Source organism: Cherax quadricarinatus, chromosome 13 (assembly GCF_038502225.1).
Source record: "Cherax quadricarinatus isolate ZL_2023a chromosome 13, ASM3850222v1, whole genome shotgun sequence".
Classification (NCBI taxonomy): Eukaryota; Metazoa; Arthropoda; class Malacostraca; order Decapoda; family Parastacidae; genus Cherax; species Cherax quadricarinatus.
In genome coordinates, this window is record NC_091304.1 from 17,577,547 (window position 1) to 17,596,397 (window position 18,851).

Consider the following 18,851-nt stretch of genomic DNA (forward strand, 5'->3'; position numbering starts at 1 on the left):
TGCTGGTGCTGATGGTTCAAGTACTGCTGCTGGTGCTGATGGTTCAAGTACTGCTGCTGGTGCTGATGGTTCAAGTACTGCTGCTGGTGCTGATGGTTCAAGTACTGCTGCTGGTGCTGATGGTTCAAGTACTGCTGCTGGTGCTGATGGTTCAAGTACTGCTGCTGGTGCTGATGGTTCAAGTACTGCTGCTGGTGCTGATGGTTCAAGTACTGCTGCTGGTGCTGATGGTTCAAGTACTGCTGCTGGTGCTGATGGTTCAAGTACTGCTGCTGGTGCTGATGGTTCAAGTACTGCTGCTGGTGCTGATGGTTCAAGTACTGCTGCTGGTGCTGATGGTTCAAGTACTGCTGCTGGTGCTGATGGTTCAAGTACTGCTGCTGGTGCTGATGGTTCAAGTACTGCTGCTGCTGCTGATGGTTCAAGTACTGCTGCTGGTGCTGATGGTTCAAGTACTGCTGCTGCTGCTGATGGTTCAAGTACTGCTGCTGGTGCTGATGGTTCAAGTACTGCTGCTGGTGCTGATGGTTCAAGTACTGCTGCTGGTGCTGATGGTTCAAGTACTGCTGCTGGTGCTGATGGTTCAAGTACTGCTGCTGGTGCTGATGGTTCAAGTACTGCTGCTGGTGCTGATGGTTCAAGTACTGCTGCTGGTGCTGATGGTTCAAGTACTGCTGCTGGTGCTGATGGTTCAAGTACTGCTGCTGGTGCTGATGGTTCAAGTACTGCTGCTGGTGCTGATGGTTCAAGTACTGCTGCTGGTGCTGATGGTTCAAGTACTGCTGCTGCTGGTGCTGATGGTTCAAGTACTGCTGCTGGTTCTGATGGTTCAAGTACTGCTGCTGGTGCTGATGGTTCAAGTACTGCTGCTGGTGCTGATGGTTCAAGTATTGCTGCTGGTGCTGATGGTTCAAGTACTGCTGCTGGTGCTGATGGTTCAAGTACTGCTGCTGGTGCTGATGGTTCAAGTACTGCTGCTGGTGCTGATGGTTCAAGTACTGCTGCTGGTGCTGATGGTTCAAGTACTGCTGCTGGTGCTGATGGTTCAAGTACTGCTGCTGGTGCTGATGGTTCAAGTACTGCTGCTGGTGCTGATGGTTCAAGTACTGCTGCTGGTGCTGATGGTTCAAGTACTGCTGTTGGTGCTGATGGTTCAAGTACTGCTGCTGGTGCTGATGGTTCAAGTACTGCTGCTGGTGCTGATGGTTCAAGTACTGTTGCTGCTGCTGATGGTTCAAGTACTGCTGCTGGTGCTGATGGTTCAAGTACTGCTGCTGGTGCTGATGGTTCAAGTACTGCTGCTGGTGCTGATGGTTCTACTGATGGTTCAAGTACTGCTGCTGGTGCTGATGGTTCAAGTACTGCTGCTGGTGCTGATGGTTCAAGTACTGCTGCTGGTGCTGATGGTTCAAGTACTGCTGCTGCTGCTGATGGTTCAAGTACTGCTGCTGGTGCTGATGGTTCAAGTACTGCTGCTGGTGCTGATGGTTCAAGTACTGCTGCTGGTGCTGATGGTTCAAGTACTGCTGCTGGTGCTGATGGTTCAAGTACTGCTGCTGCTGCTGATGGTTCAAGTACTGCTGCTGGTGCTGATGGTTCAAGTACTGCTGCTGGTGCTGATGGTTCAAGTACTGCTGCTGGTGCTGATGGTTCAAGTACTGCTGCTGGTGCTGATGGTTCAAGTACTGCTGCTGCTGCTGATGGTTCAAGTACTGCTGCTGGTGCTGATGGTTCAAGTACTGCTGCTGGTGCTGATGGTTCAAGTACTGCTGCTGGTGCTGATGGTTCAAGTACTGCTGCTGGTGCTGATGGTTCAAGTACTGCTGCTGGTGCTGATGGTTCAAGTACTGCTGCTGGTGCTGATGGTTCAAGTACTGCTGCTGGTGCTGATGGTTCAAGTACTGCTGCTGGTGCTGATGGTTCAAGTACTGCTGCTGGTGCTGATGGTTCAAGTACTGCTGCTGCTGCTGATGGTTCAAGTACTGCTGCTGGTGCTGATGGTTCAAGTACTGCTGCTGCTGCTGATGGTTCAAGTGCTGCTGCTGGTGCTGATGGTTCAAATACTGCTGCTGCTGCTGATGGTTCAAGTACTGCTGCTGGTGCTGATGGTTCAAGTACTGCTGCTGGTGCTGATGGTTCAAGTACTGCTGCTGCTGGTGCTGATGGTTCAAGTACTGCTGCTGGTGCTGATGGTTCAAGTACTGCTGCTGGTGCTGATGGTTCAAGTACTGCTGCTGCTGATGGTTCAAGTACTGCTGCTGGTGCTGATGGTTCAAGTACTGCTGTTGCTGCTGATGGTTCAAGTACTGCTGCTGCTGCTGATGGTGCTGATGGTTCAAGTACTGCTGCTGGTGCTGATGGTTCAAGTACTGCTGCTGGTGCTGATGGTTCAAGTACTGCTGCTGGTGCTGATGGTTCAAGTACTGCTGCTGGTGCTGATGGTTCAAGTACTGCTGCTGGTGCTGATGGTTCAAGTACTGCTGCTGGTGCTGATGGTTCAAGTACTGCTGCTGGTGCTGATGGTTCAAGTACTGCTGCTGGTGCTGATGGTTCAAGTACTGCTGTTGCTACTGATGGTTCAAGTACTGCTGCTGGTGCTGATGGTTCAAGTACTGCTGCTGGTGCTGATGGTTCAAGTACTGCTGCTGGTGCTGATGGTTCAAGTACTGCTGCTGGTGCTGATGGTTCAAGTACTGCTGCTGGTGCTGATGGTTCAAGTACTGCTGCTGGTGCTGATGGTTCAAGTACTGCTGCTGGTGCTGATGGTTCAAGTACTGCTGCTGGTGCTGATGGTTCAAGTACTGCTGCTGGTGCTGATGGTTCAAGTACTGCTGCTGGTGCTGATGGTTACTGCTGCTGGTGCTGATCGTTCACGCACTGCTGCTGGTGCTGATGGTTCAAGTACTGCTGCTGGTGCTGATGGTTCAAGTACTGCTGCTGGTGCTGATGGTTCAAGTACTGCTGCTGGTGCTGATGGTTCAAGTACTGCTGCTGGTGCTGATGGTTCAAGTACTGCTGCTGGTGCTGATGGTTCAAGTACTGCTGCTGCTGATGGTTCAAGTACTGCTGCTGCTGCTGATGGTTCAAGTACTGCTGCTGGTGCTGATGGTTCAAGTACTGCTGCTGGTGCTGATGGTTCAAGTACTGCTGCTGGTGCTGATGGTTCAAGTACTGCTGCTGCTTCTGATGGTTCTGCAAGTACTGCTGCTGGTGCTGATGGTTCAAGTACTGCTGCTGGTGCTGATGGCTCAAGTACTGCTGCTGGTGCTGATGGTTCAAGTACTGCTGCTGGTGCTGATGGTTCAAGTACTGCTGCTGGTGCTGATGGTTCAAGTACTGCTGCTGGTGCTGATGGTTCAAGTACTGCTGCTGGTGCTGATGGTTCAAGTACTGCTGCTGGTGCTGATGGTTCAAGTACTGCTGCTGGTGCTGATGGTTCTGATGGTTCAAGTACTGCTGCTGGTGCTGATGGTTCAAGTACTGCTGCTGGTGCTGATGGTTCAAGTACTGCTGCTGGTGCTGATGGTTCAAGTACTGCTGCTGGTGCTGATGGTTCAAGTACTGCTGCTGGTGCTGATGGTTCAAGTACTGCTGCTGGTGCTGATGGTTCAAGTACTGCTGCTGGTGCTGATGGTTCAAGTACTGCTGCTGGTGCTGATGGTTCAAGTACTGCTGCTGGTGCTGATGGTTCAAGTACTGCTGCTGGTGCTGATGGTTCAAGTACTGCTGCTGGTGCTGATGGTTCAAGCTGCTGCTGCTGATGGTTCAAGTACTGCTGCTGGTGCTGATGGTTCAAGTACTGCTGCTGGTGCTGATGGTTCAAGTACTGCTGCTGGTGCTGATGGTTCAAGTACTGCTGCTGGTGCTGATGGTTCAAGTACTGCTGCTGGTGCTGATGGTTCAAGTACTGCTGCTGGTGCTGATGGTTCAAGTACTGCTGCTGGTGCTGATGGTTCAAGTACTGCTGCTGGTGCTGATGGTTCAAGTACTGCTGCTGGTGCTGATGGTTCAAGTACTGCTGCTGGTGCTGATGGTTCAAGTACTGCTGCTGCTGATGGTTCAAGTACTGCTGCTGGTGCTGATGGTTCAAGTACTGCTGTTGCTGCTGATGGTTCAAGTACTGCTGCTGCTGCTGATGGTTCAAGTACTGCTGCTGGTGCTGATGGTTCAAGTACTGCTGCTGGTGCTGATGGTTCAAGTACTGCTGCTGGTGCTGATGGTTCAAGTACTGCTGCTGGTGCTGATGGTTCAAGTACTGCTGCTGGTGCTGATGGTTCAAGTACTGCTGCTGGTGCTGATGGTTCAAGTACTGCTGCTGGTGCTGATGGTTCAAGTACTGCTGCTGCTGCTGATGGTTCAAGTACTGCTGCTGGTGCTGATGGTTCAAGTACTGCTGCTGGTGCTGATGTGCTGCTGGTGCTGATGGTTCAAGTACTGCTGCTGGTGCTGATGGTTCAAGTACTGCTGCTGGTGCTGATGGTTCAAGTACTGCTGCTGATGGTTCAAGTACTGCTGCTGGTTCTGATGGTTCAAGTACTGCTGCTGGTGCTGATGGTTCAAGTACTGCTGCTGCTGATGGTTCAAGTACTGCTGCTGGTGCTGATGGTTCAAGTACTGCTGTTGCTGCTGATGGTTCAAGTACTGCTGCTGGATGCAAGTGATGGTTCAAGTACTGCTGCTGGTGCTGATGGTTCAAGTACTGCTGCTGGTGCTGATGGTTCAAGTACTGCTGCTGGTGCTGATGGTTCAAGTACTGCTGTTGCATGGTTCAAGTACTGCTGCTGGTGCTGATGGTTCAAGTACTGCTGCTGCTGCTGATGGTTCAAGTACTGCTGCTGGTGCTGATGGTTCAAGTACTGCTGCTGGTGCTGATGGTTCAAGTACTGCTGCTGGTGCTGATGGTTCAAGTACTGCTGCTGGTGCTGATGGTTCAAGTACTGCTGCTGGTGCTGATGGTACTCTGCTGCTGGTGCTGATGGTTCAAGTACTGCTGCTGGTGCTGATGGTTCAAGTACTGCTGCTGGTGCTGATGGTTCAAGTACTGCTGCTGGTGCTGATGGTTCAAGTACTGCTGCTGGTGCTGATGGTTCAAGTACTGCTGCTGGTGCTGATGGTTCAAGTACTGCTGCTGGTGCTGATGGTTCAAGTACTGCTGCTGGTGCTGATGGTTCAAGTACTGCTGCTGCTGGTGCTGATGGTTCAAGTACTGCTGCTGGTGCTGATGGTTCAAGTACTGCTGCTGCTGCTGCTGATGGTTCAAGTACTGCTGCTGGTGCTGATGGTTCAAGTACTGCTGCTGGTGCTGATGGTTCAAGTACTGCTGCTGCTGGTGCTGATGGTTCAAGTACTGCTGCTGGTGCTGATGGTTCAAGTACTGCTGCTGGTGCTGTTGGTTCAAGTACTGCTGCTGCTGCTGATGGTTCAAGTACTGCTGCTGGTGCTGATGGTTCAAGTACTGCTGTTGCTGCTGATGGTTCAAGTACTACTGCTGGTGCTGATGGTTCAAGTACTGCTGCTGCTGCTGATGGTTCAAGTGCTGATGGTTCAAGTACTGCTGCTGGTGCTGATGGTTCAAAGTACTGCTGCTGGTGCTGATGGTTCAAGTACTGCTGCTGATGTGTACTGATGGTTCAAGTACTGCTGCTGGTGCTACTGATGGTTCAAGTACTGCTGCTGGTGCTGATGCTGATGGTTCAAGTACTGCTGCTGGTGCTGATGGTTCAAGTACTGCTGCTGGTGCTGATGGTTCAAGTACTGCTGCTGGTGCTGATGGTTCAAGTACTGCTGCTGGTGCTGATGGTTCAAGTACTGCTGCTGGTGCTGATGGTTCAAGTACTGCTGCTGGTGCTGATGGTTCAAGTACTGCTGCTGGTGCTGATGGTTCAAGTACTGCTGCTGGTGCTGATGGTTCAAGTACTGCTGCTGGTGCTGATGGTTCAAGTACTGCTGCTGGTGCTGATGGTTCAAGTACTGCTGCTGGTGCTGATGGTTCAAGTACTGCTGCTGGTGCTGATGGTTCAAGTACTGCTGCTGGTGCTGATGGTTCAAGTACTGCTGCTGGTGCTGATGGTTCAAGTACTGCTGCTGGTGCTGATGGTTCAAGTACTGCTGCTGGTGCTGATGGTTCAAGTACTGCTGCTGGTGCTGATGGTTCAAGTACTGCTGCTGGTGCTGATGGTTCAAGTACTGCTGCTGGTGCTGATGGTTCAAGTACTGCTGCTGGTGCTGATGGTTCAAGTACTGCTGCTGGTGCTGATGGTTCAAGTACTGCTGCTGGTGCTGATGGTTCAAGTACTGCTGCTGGTGCTGATGGTTCAAGTACTGCTGCTGGTGCTGATGGTTCAAGTACTGCTGCTGGTGCTGATGGTTCAAGTACTGCTGCTGGTGCTGATGGTTCAAGTACTGCTGCTGGTGCTGATGATGTTTCAAGTACTGCTGCTGGTGCTGATGGTTCAAGTACTGCTGCTGGTGCTGATGGTTCAAGTACTGCTGCTGGTGCTGATGGTTCAAGTACTGCTGCTGGTGCTGATGGTTCAAGTACTGCTGCTGGTGCTGATGGTTCAAGTACTGCTGCTGGTGCTGATGGTTCAAGTACTGCTGCTGGTGCTGATGGTTCAAGTACTGCTGCTGCTGCTGATGGTTCAAGTACTGCTGCTGGTGCTGATGGTTCAAGTACTGCTGTTGGTGCTGATGGTTCAAGTACTGCTGCTGGTGCTGATAGTTCAAGTACTGCTGCTGGTACTGATGGTTCAAGTACTGCTGCTGGTGCTGATGGTTCAAGTACTGCTGCTGGTGCTGATGGTTCAAGTACTGCTGCTGGTGCTGATGGTTCAAGTACTGCTGCAAGTACTGCTGTGCTGCTGATGGTTCAAGTACTGCTGCTGCTGATGGTTCAAGTACTGCTGCTGGTGCTGATGGTTCAAGTACTGCTGATGGTTCAAGTACTGCTGATGGTGCTGATGGTTCAAGTACTGTTGCTGCTGCTGATGGTTCAAGTACTGCTGCTGGTGCTGATGGTTCAAGTACTGCTGCTGGTGCTGATGGTTCAAGTACTGCTGCTGGTGCTGATGGTTCAAGTACTGCTGATGGTTCAAGTACTGCTGCTGGTGCTGATGGTTCAAGTATTGCTGCTGGTGCTGATGGTTCAAGTACTGCTGCTGGTGCTGATGGTTCAAGTACTGCTGCTGGTGCTGATGGTTCAAGTACTGCTGCTGGTGCTGATGGTTCAAGTACTGCTGCTGCTGCTGATGGTTCAAGTACTGCTGCTGGTGCTGATGGTTCAAGTACTGCTGCTGGTGCTGATGGTTCAAGTACTGCTGCTGCTGCTGATGGTTCAAGTACTGCTGCTGGTGCTGATGGTTCAAGTACTGCTGCTGGTGCTGATGGTTCAAGTACTGCTGCTGCTGCTGCTGATGGTTCAAGTACTGCTGCTGGTGCTGATGGTTCAAGTACTGCTGCTGGTGCTGATGGTTCAAGTACTGCTGCTGGTGCTGATGGTTCAAGTACTGCTGCTGGTGCTGATGGTTCAAGTACTGCTGCTGCTGCTGATGGTTCAAGTACTGCTGCTGGTGCTGATGGTTCAAGTACTGCTGCTGGTGCTGATGGTTCAAGTACTGCTGCTGGTGCTGATGGTTCAAGTACTGCTGCTGGTGCTGATGGTTCAAGTACTGCTGCTGCTGCTGATGGTTCAAGTACTGCTGCTGGTGCTGATGGTTCAAGTACTGCTGCTGGTGCTGATGGTTCAAGTACTGCTGCTGGTGCTGCTACTGATGGTTCAAGTACTGCTGCTGGTGCTGATGGTTCAAGTACTGCTGCTGCTGCTGATGGTTCAAGTACTGCTGCTGGTGCTGATGGTTCAAGTACTGCTGCTGGTGCTGATGGTTCAAGTACTGCTGCTGCTGCTGATGGTTCAAGTACTGCTGCTGGTGCTGATGGTTCAAGTACTGCTGTTGCTACTGATGGTTCAAGTACTGCTGTTGGTGCTGATGGTTCAAGTACTGCTGCTGGTGCTGATGGTTCAAGTACTACTGTTGCTACTGATGGTTCAAGTACTGCTGCTGGTGCTGATGGTTCAAGTACTGTTGCTGCTGCTGATGGTTCAAGTACTGCTGCTGGTGCTGATGGTTCAAGTACTGCTGCTGGTGCTGATGGTTCAAGTACTGCTGCTGGTGCTGATGGTTCAAGTACTGCTGCTGGTGCTGATGGTTCAAGTACTGCTGCTGGTGCTGATGGTTCAAGTACTGCTGCTGGTGCTGATGGTTCAAGTACTGCTGCTGGTGCTGATGGTTCAAGTACTGCTGCTGGTGCTGATGGTTCAAGTACTGCTGCTGGTGCTGATGGTTCAAGTACTGCTGCTGGTGCTGATGGTTCAAGTACTGCTGCTGGTGCTGATGGTTCAAGTACTGCTGCTGCTGCTGATGGTTCAAGTACTGCTGCTGGTGCTGATGGTTCAAGTACTGCTGCTGGTGCTGATGGTTCAAGTACTGCTGCTGGTGCTGATGGTTCAAGTACTGCTGCTGGTGCTGATGGTTCAAGTACTGCTGCTGGTGCTGATGGTTCAAGTACTGCTGCTGGTGCTGATGGTTCAAGTACTGCTGCTGGTGCTGATGGTTCAAGTACTGCTGCTGGTGCTGATGGTTCAAGTACTGCTGCTGGTGCTGATGGTTCAAGTACTGCTGCTGGTGCTGATGGTTCAAGTACTGCTGCTGGTGCTGATGGTTCAAATACTGCTGCTGGTGGTGGTGGTGCTGATGGTTCAAGTACTGGTGCAGCTGCTGATGGTTCAAATACTGCTGCTGCTGCTTGTGGTGCTGATGGTTCAAGTACTGCTGCTGCTGTTGATGGTTCAAATACTGCTGCTGCTGCTGGTGGTGCTGATGGTTCAAGTACTGCTGCTGCTGTTGATGGTTCAAATACTGCTGCTGCTGCTGGTGGTGCTGATGGTTCAAGTACTGGTGCTGCTGTTGCTTTTGCTGATGGTTCAAGTACTGCTGCTTATGTTGATGGTTCAAGTACTGCTGCTGGTGCTGACGGTTCAAGTACTGCTGGTGGTGGTGCTACTGGTGGGGCGACTGCTTGTGGTGGTAGTGGGGCCAACGTCTTTGTGGGTGCATAACAAGCAAGCAAGCAACCTCCCTTTCCCCTTCCCTCCCCTCCTGAACTGTCCTTTCTCCAACCCCTCTCCCCCTTCAAGTAGACCCTCTGCAACACCCCATCAAATCTTCGCACTCTGACCTCCTCCCCCCCTTCAACTCGCCCCTTCATATGCATGGTTGTGCCCCCTTACCTCCCCCTCCTCTTGGTGCCAATCAGGTAATGACATGATGCAAAAACGTAACTCAGGTTGGCGGGCGGCAAAATCTATATAATCTTCAAGTCTGGGTAATGTTGTTGATGTGGGAAAGTGTTTTTGTAGTGTAGCCGACCAGATGAACTCTGTCTCACCGTGATCACCCGGGGCCAGCCACACGGCTCCGGCCCAGCCAGCCAGACAGCCAGCCAGTGTGGCAGCTCGCCAGCCAGTCAGCCAGTCAGCTAGTCAGCCAGTCAGCCAGTCAGCCAGTCAGCCAGTCAGCAAGTTTGCTAGTAAACCAGCAGGATAGTTGGCCAGCAGGCAAATTAGTCAGTCAGTTAGTCATCCAGTCAGCCAGTTAGTTACCCAGTCAACCAGTTAGTTACCTAATCAGTCGGTTAGTCACCCAGTCAGCCAGTTCGTCACCCAGTCAACCAGTTAGTTACCCAGTCAGCCAGTTAGTTACCTAGTCAGCTTTTTAGTAACCAAGTCAGCCAGTTAGGTACCCAGTCAGCCAGTTAGTTACCCATCATCCAGTTATTCACCCAGCCATCCAGTTAGTCACCCAATCAGCCAGTTAGTTACCCAGTCAGCCAGTTAGTTACGCAGTCAGCCAGTTAGTTACCCAGTCCTCCAGTTAGTCACCCAGTCAGCCAGTTAGATACCTAGTCAGCCAGTTACTTACCCAGTCAGCCAGTCAGTTACCCAGTCATCCAGTTAGTCATCCAGTCAGCCAGTTAGTCACCCAGTCAACCAGTAAGTTACCCAGTCAGTCATTTGGTTACCCAGTCAACCAGTTAGTCACCCAGTCAGCCAGTTAGTCACCCATTCAGCCAGTTAGTCACCCAGTCAACCAGTTATTCACCGAATCATCCAGTTAGTCAGCCAGTTAATCACCCAGTCAGCCAGTTCGCTACCTAGTAAGCCAGTTAGTCATCCAGTCAGCCAGTTAGTCACCGAGTCAGCCAACTTAGTAACCCAGTCAGCCAATTAGTCACCCAGTCAGTAAGTTAGTCACCCAGCCAGCCTGTTAGTCACCCAGTCAGCCAGTTAGTCATCCAATCAGCCAGTTATTGTCCAGTCAGCCAGTTAGTCACCCAATCAGCCAGTTAGCCACCCAATCAGCCAGTTAGTCGCCCAGTCAGCCAGTTAGTTACCCAGTCAGCCAGTTAGTCACAGCCAGTTAGCCACCCAATCAGCCAGTTAGTCGCCCAGTCAGCCAGCTAGTTACCCAGTCAGCCAGTTAGTTACCCAGTCAGCCAGTTAGTCACCCAGTCAGTCAGTTAGTCACCCAGTCAGCCAGTTAGTCACCGAGTCAGCCAGTTAGTAACCCAGTCTGCCATTTAGTTACCCAGTCAGTAAGTTAGTCACCCAGCCAGCCTGTTAGTCACCCAGTCAGCCAGTTAGTCATCCAATCAGCCAGTTATTGCCCAGTCAGCCAGTTAGTCACCCAATCAGCCAGTTAGCTACCCAATCAGCCAGTTAGTCGCCCAGTCAGCCAGCTAGTTAACCAGTCAGCCAGTTAGTTACCCAGTCAGCCAGTTAGTCACCCAGTCAGCCAGTTAGTCACCCAGTCAGCCAGTTAGTCACAGAGTCAGCCAGTTAGTAACCCAGTCTGCCAGTTAGTCACCCAGTCAGCCAGTTAGTCACCCAGTCAGCCAGTTAGTTACCCAGTCAGCCAGTTAGTCACCCAGTCAGCCAGTTAGTCAACCAGTCAGCCAGTTAGTCGCACAATCAGCCAGTTAGTTACAAAGTCAGCCAGTTAGTTAACCAGTAAGCCAGTTAGTTACCCAGTCAGCCAGTTAGTCATCCAGTCAGCCAGTTAGTCACCCAGTCAGTCAGTTAGTCACCCTGTCAGCCAGTTAGTAACCCAGTCAGCCAGTTAGTCATCCAGTCAGCCAGTTAGTCACCCAATCAGCCAGTTAGCCACCCAATCAGCCAGTTAGTCGCCCAGTCAGCCAGTTAGTTACCCAGTCAGCCAGTTAGTCACAGCCAGTTAGCCACCCAATCAGCCAGTTAGTCGCCCAGTCAGCCAGCTAGTTACCCAGTCAGCCAGTTAGTTACCCAGTCAGCCAGTTAGTCACCCAGTCAGTCAGTTAGTCACCCAGTCAGCCAGTTAGTCACCGAGTCAGCCAGTTAGTAACCCAGTCTGCCATTTAGTTACCCAGTCAGTAAGTTAGTCACCCAGCCAGCCTGTTAGTCACCCAGTCAGCCAGTTAGTCATCCAATCAGCCAGTTATTGCCCAGTCAGCCAGTTAGTCACCCAATCAGCCAGTTAGCTACCCAATCAGCCAGTTAGTCGCCCAGTCAGCCAGCTAGTTAACCAGTCAGCCAGTTAGTTACCCAGTCAGCCAGTTAGTCACCCAGTCAGCCAGTTAGTCACCCAGTCAGCCAGTTAGTCACCAGCCAGTTAGTAACCCAGCCAGTTAGTCACCCAGTCAGCCAGTTAGTCAAGTTACCCAGTCAGCCAGTTAGTCACCCAGTCAGCCAGTTAGTCAACCAGTCAGCCAGTTAGTCGCACAATCAGCCAGTTAGTTACAAAGTCAGCCAGTTAGTTAACCAGTAAGCCAGTTAGTTACCCAGTCAGCCAGTTAGTCATCCAGTCAGCCAGTTAGTCACCCAGTCAGTCAGTTAGTCACCCAGTCAGCCAGTTAGTAACCCAGTCAGCCAGTTAGTCATCCAGTCAGCCAGTTAGTCACCCAATCAGCCAGTTAGCCACCCAATCAGCCAGTTAGTCGCCCAGTCAGCCAGTTAGTTACCCAGTCAGCCAGTTAGTCACAGCCAGTTAGCCACCCAATCAGCCAGTTAGTCGCCCAGTCAGCCAGCTAGTTACCCAGTCAGCCAGTTAGTTACCCAGTCAGCCAGTTAGTCACCCAGTCAGCCAGTTAGTCACCCAGTCAGTCAGTTAGTCACCGAGTCAGCCAGTTAGTAACCCAGTCTGCCAGTTAGTCACCCAGTCAGTAAGTTAGTCACCCAGCCAGCCTGTTAGTCACCCAGTCAGCCAGTTAGTCATCCAATCAGCCAGTTATTGCCCAGTCAGCCAGTTAGTCACCCAATCAGCCAGTTAGCCACCCAATCAGCCAGTTAGTCGCCCAGTCAGCCAGCTAGTTACCCAGTCAGCCAGTTAGTTACCCAGTCAGCCAGTTAGTCACCCAGTCAGCCAGTTAGTAACCCAGTCAGCCAGTTAGTCACCGAGTCAGCCAGTTAGTAACCCAGTCTGCCAGTTAGTCACCCAGTCAGCCAGTTAGTCACCCAGTCAGCCAGTTAGTTACCCAGTCAGCCAGTTAGTCACCCAGTCAGCCAGTTAGTCAACCAGTCAGCCAGTTAGTCGCACAATCAGCCAGTTAGTTACAAAGTCAGCCAGTTAGTTAACCAGTAAGCCAGTTAGTTACCCAGTCAGCCAGTTAGTCATCCAGTCAGCCAGTTAGTCACCCAGTCAGTCAGTTAGTCACCCAGTCAGCCAGTTAGTAACCCAGCCAGCCAGTTAGTCATCCAGTCAGCCAGTTAGTCACCCAATCAGCCAGTTAGTTACCCAGTCAGCCAGTTAGTTAACCAGTGAGCCAGCTAGTTAACCAGTCAGCCAGTTAGTCATCCAGTCAGCCAGTTAGTCACCCAATCAGCCAGCTAGTTACCCAGTCAGTCAGTTAGTCACCCAGTTAATCACCCAGTCAGCCAGTTAGTCATCGAGTCAGCCAGTTAATCGCACAGTCAGCCAGTTAGTTACAAAGTCAGTCAATTAGTTAACCAGTAAGCCAGTTAGTTACCCAGTTAGCCAGTTAGTCACCCAATCAGTCAGTTAGTTACCCAGTAACCCAGTTAGTCATCCAGTCAGCCAGTTAGTTACCCAGTAGGCCAGTTAGTTACCCAGTCAGCCAGTTAGTTACCCAGTCAGCCAGTTAGTCACCCAATCAGTCAGTTAATTACCCAGTCAGCCAGTTAGTTACCCAGTCAGCCAGTTAATCACCCAGTCAGCCAGTTAGTCACTAAATCAGTCAGTTAGTTACCCAGTCAGCCAGTTAGTCACCCAATCAATCAGTTAGTTAACCAGTCAGCCAGTTAGTCGCACAGTCAGCCAGTTAGTTACAAAGTCAGTCAATTAGTTAACCAGTAAGCCAGTTAGTTACCCAGTCAGCCAGTTAGTCACCCAATCAGTCAGTTAGTTACACAGTAAGCCAGTTAGTCATCCAGTCAGCCAGTTAGTTACCCAGTAGGCCAGTTAGTTACCCAGTCAGCCATTTAGTTACCCAGTCAGCCAGTTAGTCACCCAATCAGTCAGTTAATTACCCAGTCAGCCAGTTAGTTACCCAGTCAGCCAGTTAATCACCCAGTCAGCCAGTTAGTCACTAAATCAGTCAGTTAGTTACCCAGTCAGCCAGTTAGTTAACCAGTCAGCCAGTTAGTCATCCAGTCAGCCAGTTAGTCACCCAATCAGCCAGTTAGTCACCCAGTCAGCCAGTTAGTTACCTAGTCTGCCAGTTAGTCAACCAGCCAGCCAGTTAGTTACTCAGTCAGCGAGTTAATCGCCCAGTCAGCCAGTTAGATACCCAGTCAGCTAGTTAGTTAACCAGTAAGTCAGGTAGTTAACCAGTCAGCTAGTTAGTCACCCAGTCAGCCAGTTAGTCACCCAGTCAGCCAGTTAGCTACCTAGTCAGCGAGTTAATCGCCCAGTCAGCCAGTTTGATACCCAGTCAGCCAGTTACTTAACCAGTAAGCCAGGTAGTTAACCAGTCAGCCAGTTAGTCACCCAGTCAGCCAGTTAGTCACCCAGTCAGCCAGTTAGTTTCCTAGTCAGCGAGTTAATCGCCCAGTCAGCCAGTTAGATACCCAGTCAGCCAGTTAGTTAACCAGTAAGCCAGTTAGTTAACCAGTCAGCCAATTAGTCACCCAGTTAGTTACCCAGTCAGCCAGTTAGTTACCCAGTAAGCCAGTTAGTCACCCAGTCAGCCAGTTAGTCACCCAGTCAGCCAGTTAGTCACCCAGTCAGCCAGTTAGTCGCCGAGTCAGCCAGTTAGTAACCCAGTCTGCCAGTTAGTCACCCAGTCAGCCAGTTAGTCACCCAGTCAGCCAGTTAGTTACCCAGTCAGCCAGTTAGTCACCCAGTCAGCAAGTTAGTCAACCAGTCAGCCAGTTAGTCGCACAATCAGCCAGTTAGTTACAAAGTCAGCCAGTTAGTTAACCAGTAAGCCAGTTAGTTACCCAGTCAGCCAGTTAGTCATCCAGTCAGCCAGTTAGTCACCCAGTCAGTCAGTTAGTCACCCAGTCAGCCAGTTAGTAACCCAGTCAGCCAGTTAGTCATCCAGTCAGCCAGTTAGTCACCCAATCAGCCAGTTAGCCACCCAATCAGCCAGTTAGTCGCCCAGTCAGCCAGTTAGTTACCCAGTCAGCCAGTTAGTCACAGCCAGTTAGTCACCCAATCAGCCAGTTAGTCGCCCAGTCAGCCAGCTAGTTACCCAGTCAGCCAGTTAGTTACCCAGTCAGCCAGTTAGTCACCCAGTCAGTCAGTTAGTCACCCAGTCAGCCAGTTAGTCACCGAGTCAGCCAGTTAGTAACCCAGTCTGCCAGTTAGTCACCCAGTCAGTAAGTTAGTCATCCAGCCAGCCTGTTAGTCACCCAGTCAGCCAGTTAGTCATCCAATCAGCCAGTTATTGCCCAGTCAGCCAGTTAGTCACCCAATCAGCCAGTTAGCCACCCAATCAGCCAGTTAGTCGCCCAGTCAGCCAGCTAGTTACCCAGTCAGCCAGTTAGTTACCCAGTCAGCCAGTTAGTCACCCAGTCAGCCAGTTAGTAACCCAGTCAGCCAGTTAGTCACCGAGTCAGCCCCCAGTCTGCCAGTTAGTCACCCAGTCAGCCAGTTAGTCACCCAGTCAGCCAGTTAGTTACCCAGTCAGCCAGTTAGTCACCCAGTCAGCCAGTCAGCCAGTTAGTCCAGTAAGCCACCATCCAGTCAGCCAGTTAGTCACCCAGTCAGTCAGTCAGCCAGTTAGTAACATCCAGTTAGCCACCCAATCAGCCAGTTAGTCTCAGCCAGTTAGTCAGTCCCAGCCAGTTAGTCAGCCAGTCAGTCAGTTAGTCACACAGTCAGCCAGTTAGTCACACAGTCAGTCAGTTAGTCACACAGTCAGCCAGCCAGTTAGTCACACAGTCAGTCAGTCATCCAATCAGCCAGTTATTGCCCAGTCAGTTAGTCCAACCAGTTAGTCGCCCAGTCAGCCAGCTAGTAGTCAGCACAATCAGTCAGCCAGTTAGTTACAAACCGTCAGCCAGTTAGTTAAGTCCAGTCAAGTTAGTCACCCAGTTAGTTACCCAGTCAGCCAGTTAGTCATCAGCAGTCACAATCAGCCAGTTAGTCAAAGTCACCCAGTCAGTCAGTTAGTCACCCAGTCAGCCAGTTAGTAACCCAGTCAGCCAGTTAGTCATCCAGTCAGCCAGTTAGTCACCCAATCAGCCAGTTAGTTACCCAGTCAGCCAGTTAGTTAACCAGTCAGCCAGCTAGTTACCCAGTCAGCCAGTTAGTCACCCAGTTAATCACCCAATCAGCCAGTTAGTCATCGAGTCAGCCAGTTAGTCGCACAGTCAGCCAGTTAGTTACAAAGTCAGTCAATTAGTTAACCAGTAAACCAGTTAGTTACCCAGTCAGCCAGTTAGTCACCCAATCAGTCAGTTAGTTACCCAGTAAGCCAGTTAGTCATCCAGTCAGCCAGTTAGTTACCCAGTAGGCCAGTTAGTTACCCAGTCAGCCAGTTAGTTACCCAGTCAGCCAGTTAGTCACCCAATCAGTCAGTTAATTACCCAGTCAGCCAGTTAGTTACCCAGTCAGCCAGTTAATCACCCAGTCAGCCAGTTAGTCACTAAATCAGTCAGTTAGTTACCCAGTCAGCTAGTTAGTCACCCAATCAATCAGTTAGTTAACCAGTCAGCCAGTTAGTCGCACAGTCAGCCAGTTAGTTACAAAGTCAGTCAATTAGTTAACCAGTAAGCCAGTTAGTTACCCAGTCAGCCAGTTAGTCACCCAATCAGTCAGTTAGTTACCCAGTAAGCCAGTTAGTCATCCAGTCAGCCAGTTAGTTACCCAGTAGGCCAGTTAGTTACCCAGTCAGCCATTTAGTTACCCAGTCAGCCAGTTAGTCACCCAATCAGTCAGTTAATTACCCAGTCAGCCAGTTAGTTACCCAGTCAGCCAGTTAATCACCCAGTCAGCCAGTTAGTCACTAAATCAGTCAGTTAGTTATCCAGTCAGCCAGTTAGTTAACCAGTCAGCCAGTTAGTCATCCAGTCAGCCAGTTAGTCACCCAATCAGCCAGTTAGTCACCCAGTCAGCCAGTTAGTTACCTAGTCAGCCAGTTAGTCAACCAGCCAGCCAGTTAGTTACTCAGTCAGCGAGTTAGTCACCCAGTCAGCCAGTTAGTCACCCAGTCAGCCAGTTAGTTACCTAGTCAGCGAGTTAATCGCCCAGTCAGCCAGTTAGATACCCAGTCAGCCAGTTAGTTAACCAGTAAGCCAGGTAGTTAACCAGTCAGCCAGTTAGTCACCCAGTCAGCCAGTTAGTCACCCAGTCAGCCAGTTAGTTACCTAGTCAGCGAGTTAATCGCCCAGTCAGCCAGTTAGATACCCAGTCAGCCAGTTAGTTAACCAGTAAGCCAGTTAGTTAACCAGTCAGCCAGTTAGTTACCCAGTCAGCCAGTTAGTTACCCAGTCAGCCAGTTAGTCACCCAGTCAGCCAGTTAGTCACCCAGTCAGCCAGTTAATCACCCAGTCAGCCAGTTAGTCACCCAGTCAGCCAGTTAGTCACCCAGTCAGCCAGTTAGTCACCCAGTCAGCCAGTTAGTTACCCAGTCAGCCAGTTAGTCACCCAGTCAGCCAGTTAGTCACCCAGTCAGCCAGTTAGTCACCCAGTCAGCCAGTTAGTCACCCAGTCAGCCAGTTAGTCACCCAGTCAGCCAGTTAGTCAAACAGTCAGCTAGTTAGTCAAACAGTCAGCCAGTTAGTTACCCAGTCAGCCAGTTATCCTCTGAACGCAGAAATAATAAGATTCCGTTTATTTTGTCCCGAATTATCTTTAATGTATTCTTACATATGTTTTATGTGTTTTCTCTCTCTCTCTCTCTCTCTCTCTCTCTCTCTCTCTCTCTCTCTCTCTCTCTCTCTCTCTCTCTCTCTCTCTCTCTCTCTCTCTCTCTCGTCACGCAGGCCGACCCAAGGCCAGATTTTTCTGGTGCTAAGTAAGTAAGTAAGTAAGTTTATTCAGGTATACACAAATACAGTTACATAGAATTATCATACATAGCAGCATATGTGTAGAGAACCTGGGATAACCCAAAAAAGTCAGACAGAGTGACTTATTTCCATTGGGGTCCTTTTACCTTATTATTATAATATAAAGGTTATAATATTTTCTTATTATTCTACAATAAAGATAACATCTTATTATCATACTAAAAAGACTATCTACTACACGAGGGTCATTAAGACTATCTACAATACGAGGGTCATTAAGACTATCTACAATACGAGGGTCATTAAGACTATCTACAATACGAGGGTCATTAAGACTATCTACAATACGAGGGTCATTAAGACTATCTACAATACGAGGGTCGTTAAGACTATCTACAATACGAGGGTCATTAAGACTATCTACAATACGAGGGTCATTAAGACTATCTACTACACGAGGGTCATTAAGACTATCTACAATACGAGGGTCATTACTAGGAATATGGTAAAATTTACACGCATGTTAGCTAAAAAACAGAAAATCATTCCCCTCCCTTTCTGTAGCTACATTCATCAGACACCTTTTGGCACTCTTCTTGAACTGGTTCACGCTATGACTGGCTTTGACATGTGCAGGCAGTCTGTTCCATTCCTTTATTGCTGTACAATAAAAGGTGTTTGAAGCCTTGCCACTGACTATGGGTACTACAAAGTTGTGCTCTCTCCCCCTAGTGCTTTCCTGGTCAACTATACTGTTGGTGATGGCTGCCCTCTAATAATAATAATAATAATAATAATAATAATCTTTATTTACTACAAGTACATGCACATGGTATACAGTCCTAGCTGACAACAATGACATACTACTACATAGAAAGCCACTTGTTATGCTGAGCATCTCGGGCAAATTAAGTCAGTGTCCCAGGATGCGACCCACACCAGTCGACTAACACCCAGGTACCCATTTTACTGATATGGAACATAGACAACAGGTGGAAAGAAACACGCCCAATGTTTCTACTCTGGCTGGGAATCTAACCCAGACCCTCGTCGTGTGAAGCGAGAGCGTTAACCACCAGGCCACCAGAGCCACATATCCGTCATACCCCGGTTGATCTGGTGGCCATCCTGGTTAATAAGAACTTAACTTCACCTCTTGCTATGTTCCATTTTGTTTCGTAACTTAATTACAACATAACATCCGGTCTAAGCTATCTAGAGAGAAAGAGAGAGAGAGAGAGAGAGAGAGAGAGAGAGCAGACACTGTCTCAATCAGAGGCACTACTCGCTGTCCATGGTAATACAACCCGGAAATCTCTGGTTGGTTAATGGGGTTTAAAGCCTG